General features: G+C 45.5%; 1 non-coding gene across 1 annotated transcript; it reads left to right on the top strand.

Annotated features, from left to right (window-relative positions):
* The first annotated feature begins 1,861 nt into the window (after window positions 1-1,861).
* On the top strand, window positions 1,862-1,993 carry LOC117708011 (small nucleolar RNA SNORA17). The gene has a single exon (XR_004606747.1). It is a non-coding gene; the product is annotated as a small nucleolar RNA SNORA17 (small nucleolar RNA).
* The last annotated feature ends 4,337 nt before the right edge of the window (window positions 1,994-6,330 follow it).

Raw genomic sequence — 6,330 nt, 5'->3', positions numbered from 1 at the left:
AACTATAGGGTTTTCAGATGTGAACTCTGTAGATAGCAATATTATGCCATAGTGTCATATGAAGTAAACACACACACACAAGTTCACACAAGTGTGTGTGTGTGTGTGTGTGTGTGTGTGTGTGTGTGTGTGTGTGTGTGTGCTTTCACAACCCATGGAACACAGGTTGGAAAATCCTGGATTAAACCTGTGACCCAAGATATTTCTTCTTCATCCAATGTACCCCAAAGAGGATAAAACTGAACACCCCTACCTAGAATGAGCCACCAAATGCTCCCATTGCTTGGGAGCAACCTCCTGTCATGGCTTCTCTCAGCAGGTTCATTCCTTACCAGAGGCACCATGAATCCTATGAATATTTCCATGGCTGTGTGTTATCTGAGTATAAATACAAATTCTTGTCACAGTCAACAGCATGCCTACAGTTTGGTCACATGCCTCGGATACATTCACTGACCTTCCATTATGGGGAATAAAAACACAATTGCTAACACAGGGGGTTGGAGAGTGACATGGCCACAGGTGCTCTGTCAAGAGGAAGTTCAGCCCTGGTTCAGTGGCCCCGACAGCAGCTGGGAAGTCAGATGTGTATTTCCAACACCTGGAATTTCCCATTTGCTTTTATTGCTTGGTGCTCTTTGCAGACTCTTGCATATATCATTTTAGTTTTCTGGTGCCTGGCACAGTGACCGATGTGATCTCTCACCAACACCAGGTTCCCAGACACCAAGAGTCACTTTGGTATACCTAAACAGAGATAAAAATTTTGTACTTAGAACAACATTGCTGTATTATAATCAAAGTTGAGTTTCAAAACACTGTGCACTGTAGTTAGAATCAGAGCTGGGGCCCTGCAGTCCTAAAAAGCCAATCTCAGACATCTGTCTTTAATAGACGTATTGGACCACAAAGAAAAAAAAAAGGTTATTCAGTGTGGCCACATTGGGAAGAGGAATTATGAGGTTCCCTGACTCCCCCAGGGCCGTCTCAGGGACACTAACAAAAGACTGAAGTTCAACTAGAGAGTCAGAGGTGTGCACACCTGGGTGTGTCTTCCCTGCAGGCTGGTCTGACACACTGTCAATACTGTATGAAACTTCCTAGGAGCAGAATCCTCCTCTGGCTGGCACCAGTACACTAACCTTTCCTTTTCCCTTTCTACAGGAGACTCCTGGGGTAATTTCAATCCCTTGGGGACTACTGTCTCACTAAACTGATAGCCAGGGAGAGGGGCAAACATGTCTCTCTATAGAATATCATCCCTCCTGTCAACCCAGAAACAAGGATTCATAAACTTATATGGTGAGCTAAGGTGGCAGCTGACCAAATAGAGTACTTGTTACAGAAGCACAGGGATGGAAATTCTGACCCTCATTCCCACATAAACACTTGAGGACTTTGCCTCAATGAGGAAGAAAAGCAAGAACAAAGACACCTGACTTTAACCTCTGATTTCTACATGCATGTGGGTAACGCACACGTGAGCATCCATACCCCACACATGCAAAACAACAGTGTATGTTTCCAGACATTATATCAAAAGTGAAACTTGGATTCCACAAACCATTGGGCTGTTATCCACTTGCACTATCTGGATTAGATTCCTCACCAAGAAAGTGACAAAGCCTACAGACATGGCTTTAAAACCTCTACCCAGTGTTTTCATGGTGTGTGATGCTATGATTCTGAGATTAAAAACAGCTATAATGTGCTAGCATCAGATGGCTGCCTGCCAGAAGTCTATACCCCATTCACTTATGTGTTTTTATGTTTCCTCATTTTAATAGTCACAGGATATAGTTACATATGAAATTAAAAATGACTCAGGATGTTAAAATGTCTTTTATAAAAATAAAACGTACCCTCCCCTCACAGCATTGCAGGTGTGGCTGCTATGTCACAGGTACACCAGTATGTGGCGGAGAGGAGAGAGGCTATGTCCACACTCAATGTTCTGATCTATGAACATCTAAATGATTAGTAGCTTAACAATCCCTGAAAAAAAAATTGTGAGCTGAAATGACCACCAGTCTGGTGCCAGTTAGGCCCGATGGGATCCCAACATGGGGAGCAAGCTGGAGGCTAGAAGAAACCTGTCCAGGCCTGCAGGCACTGGGCAAGAGTGAGCCCAAGACAGACAACCATTTAGTGAGGCTACTCAGGTGTATCTGGGCTAGGAATGATCCAGACAACCATCAGACCAGCACCATGGGGCCTGGACCGGGAGCTAGCTTGAGATGACTACCAAACTCGCACCTCACAGGCCTTTGGGGGAAAGATCATGCCCAAGATGACCCCTGCCCAGTACCATAATGCACAAGTGGGATGAACACTCCTGAGACCATATCTGAGTCAACCCCAGACACTCAGAGATCCTGGGAATCACTAAAAGAAACAAGTGAGCGGTAGAGAAATGGAAGAGAAAGAAACAGGAGGAAGGCACAGTGAAGAGAGGCAGAACTGGAGTCTCAGGGGTAGTCAGGAACAAGCCTGATGTGAGTTCCCAGTGATGCCACTTGGGGCCACATCCAGGTCTATAGCCCTGCAACAGTAGGAGTCTGTTACCACCAAAGTCCAGGTGGACATGCCTGGTCTAGTCTGAGGGCTGTGAGGAACTCCTTCACCTGGGCATCCTGGGAGAGCTGGCCCTGGAGGCATGATAAGAAGCAGAACAAACTGCCTCCTAGCCAGCTACAGTACTCTGGTGAGGGGGCATGTGCCCCCTACTTATCTCCCAGTTCAGTGGCTGGATGAGGAAAAGATACCTCATTTCTTACCATCTGTGAGAGACCAAAGATCTGGCCTTGAGGTCATAAGAGCAGGAGAACTGGCCCTGCCCCTCACTACCTGCAGCACTTGGGAGAGCGACCTTGCACCTCTCCTAGGCAGCACAGTAGAGATGACCTTAGTGGCAGGGGCATGAGTGAGACAGCCCTGAGGGTGTGAGTGTGGGAGAGCTGTCCCTACCTCTTGGCTGCCTTGCAATGGCATGGACAAGGGAGAGATGCGCCCTCCCCCTACCCCTTGCCACCTATGGCAGGCAGGAGAGCTGGCCCTGAGGTCATGAGAGCACCAGAACTATGTCTGCCTATCACCTGCTGCAGCATGCAGGGAAGTGGGCCCTGAACCTTGCTTGGGCAGCATAGTAGAGCTGGCACTGGATGTGAGAGCTGTAGCTGAGCCAGCTGTGAGGGCATAAGCACAAGAGAGCTGGCCCTGCCTCTTGTCTGCTAGGCACTGGCCCTAGTAGAGGGAGAGTCACCCTCCTCTACTCCCTTTTCCCTACAAGTGGTAGACTAGTCGTTCCTCACCAGAAGCAACACTTGGGAGAGTGTGTTCTGTACCTTGCCTGGGCAGCAGGATAAAGCAGTTCCTGGTTGCGGGGATTCCTGGTGAGAGAGGGAGAGCCAGGAGGGAGATTCAGGGCTTTGAATTGGCCCAATCCAACATCTACCCCATCGATGAATTGCTCGAGTGCATGAAGAGGCCAGTCATACAGTCCAAAACTACAGGATCTTCATAACAGAAAGCAATAACAGGATATTCAAGAGGAGTCCCAGTGAGGTTCCAGTATGGATAGAATAACAGAAACCAAAGGCTGCGTACCAGACCAAGTCATTGCAATGCACATTTGCAAGAGAGAAGTGTGGACAAAGGGGTGTGCTATGGGACACACTGTGACACACTACAGCTTCCACAATGAGTTTTTTTTTCCTCTGTTGAAGAGGAGATTACAAGGGTAGAGATCAGATACAAGGGGCAGGGGAGATGAGTGAGATTGGGGTGCATAATATGAAATTTACAAAGAAAAAATAAAAGAGTTAGAAGAAAGCACAGATGAGCCACTCAATTAAACATACAACATTCAAACAATGGGATGAGGCAGAATCCAATGCTGAACTGCCTTGCCCACTCAAGGCCGACATCTCTAAACTTGTGTCAGCTCAGGGCCTCAAGTTGAGAAGAACACTGAGTCCCCCAGCTGTGAGCACATGGGGCCCACTTTGGCACATCTGAAAAAAAAATCACAAAGTCAAAATACACACTTCTGCAGGATCATTTCAAAAGTTCATAACCCAGAGGCACTGGCCCCCAAGCTGAGTGTCTCAGGAAACAGCTGGACCCCAGGAACCCTACAAAGCTTCTGTCCTTCACGTGATCATTCAAGAGGGGAAAAAGCAAACTGGCCACACAGCAGTAGGTATTTTTAAATATAGTTCAGATTTTACTCAAACAAAAACAACATCTGGAATGTTGAGCTCATTCTGTGGGGAATCAAGAGATTTTAATTTTTTTTTTTTTTTGATCCACAAAGTAACAGACTTATTCTTGCAATACTGAGAGACTTCAGAGATGAGTCTTATTTACTGATGATCTATATCTATCCTAGGACAAGAGGAAAAACAAGTGCTCAAGTTCAGCCAGCTGCTAGGCTCTTGAGTTTCATGTTTGCAGGAGATAAAGGAGTGGCGTCTACAGTCGCATGTTCTACCTCAGCACTGGGAAGAGATTAAGAGACCATCTAGAACCTTCCACAAATTATCTTTAAGAAAAATAGATTGAATAATTCTTGATTTAATAACTTAAACACCACCTATTTTAGAGTAGCTATTAGGACTAGAAAAGAATACATTCCAACTTAAGGATGAAGAAATGAAGCAGGGAGAATTAACAGGAACACAAGAGGAAAGCGATAAAACTAAGGGCCAGAAAGGACAGCATCCGTGCAAGTAACATGCAGGACATAGCAGAATGTAACCCAAAATGTATCAATACTGCCTCTGATACAAGTAATTGTATGATGGTATTCAAAGAGAAAAATAAGCTAAATTATAAAAGTCAATACCTTATTAATGATGTAAATACAAAGAAAGATGCACAAAATTAAGCAAATTTTACTGTTCTAAGGCTGGGAACATCCACTGACAAGATACAGTGAATGCAAGGAAGTGTTGAGGTCCAGGGTGGTCCAGACATCTTGAGTTTATTAATTTATTCCTGCTTCTTGCAGCTGTGATGAAGAGAGATTGTTTCCTGGACAAAGCAGATAATTTTCCTGTCAGCAAAGGGAAAATACAGTCTGCATATTTTTTTGCTGTGGGATAAGTTCTTTTCTGGCCCGAGAGCCTGAGATAAACATTAACGATAGAGAATAAAGTGAGCAAGGCAGCTCATAACTGGGCTGGACCTCGACTAGCCTGGTCAAGTCTGTACTGCTCTCTGTAAGCAGGCTCAGCCTTGGTTTTCATTCATTTATGAATTAAAAATCCCACTAAATGGTATAAAGAGATTAAAAGGAAGTGAAGGATTTTCTGCCCTGAATTGTTTTTATAGCTGAGTCTGAGAAGAGCAAGAACATTTGTCTATCCTTAAAATAGCATCCAATGAACAGTTAGGGACACAAGAGAGGGAGACACAGATGGAATGGGGGGTGCTTTGTAGAATTCCTAGGACCATTGAACATCCCCAAAGCCCACAGACTAAAGGTGGGGTCACCAACCTATGACAGTAGTGAGAGTCAGCAGAACCTTTAGGAGGTCAGGTCTTATGCCAGGGACCTCACTTGGGCACACTTTTGAGAACTGCACTGGGACTCCAGTCCTGTCCTCTGTCTTTGCTGTCATAACCTCAGGGATAGTGGTCTTCTCCTCCAGGCTCATCTGCCATTGTGGATTGTCTGGTTAAAGGCCTCAAAGCCATGGATCCTCTGACTGACAATTCTGGAAACCATGAGCCTTGCCTCTTTTAGAAATTGTGAATACATCTTCCTAGGGACACAAAGCAGCTAACCCAGAGGCAAAAGAAGGAAAAACAGGCCATGCTGTGGTGAGGCTAAATGGACAGAGATTGGTAGGTGGCAGAATCTCACAGACGGAGGCGAGGCACTGAGCTCAGCCTCACTTCAAAGATGAGGAACTGTTGAGTGCTCTTGCTTTGCTTAGATAGTGCACACGCAGCTATGAATGCCCAGCACTTACCCTGGGTTTGTTTCTGTTCCTGTGATAAAACACTGACAAAAAGTAACTTAGGGAAGAAAGGGCTCATGTAAGTGTATGGTTTCAGGGTACATACAGTCTACCATGTGGGGAAGTCAAGGCAGCCAGAACCTAAGCAGCTGGTCACATCATATCAGCATCAAGAACAGAGAGAAATGATACTCACTCAACTCACCTTCTTCAGGACTCCAACCTAGGGAGCCACCCAAAGTGTGCTAGGACTCCCCATATCAATTAACATGAGACACAACCACAGGCCAACCTGATCTAGACTAACCTAGCTATAAAATTATCACACAGTCCCCTAGAAACTGACCTCATCTGGCCCAATTCT

Source organism: Arvicanthis niloticus, chromosome 4, assembly GCF_011762505.2.
Source record: "Arvicanthis niloticus isolate mArvNil1 chromosome 4, mArvNil1.pat.X, whole genome shotgun sequence".
NCBI lineage: Eukaryota > Metazoa > Chordata > Mammalia > Rodentia > Muridae > Arvicanthis > Arvicanthis niloticus.
Note: the sequence above shows the minus strand (reverse complement) of the source record. Positions and strands in the feature narration are given on the sequence as shown.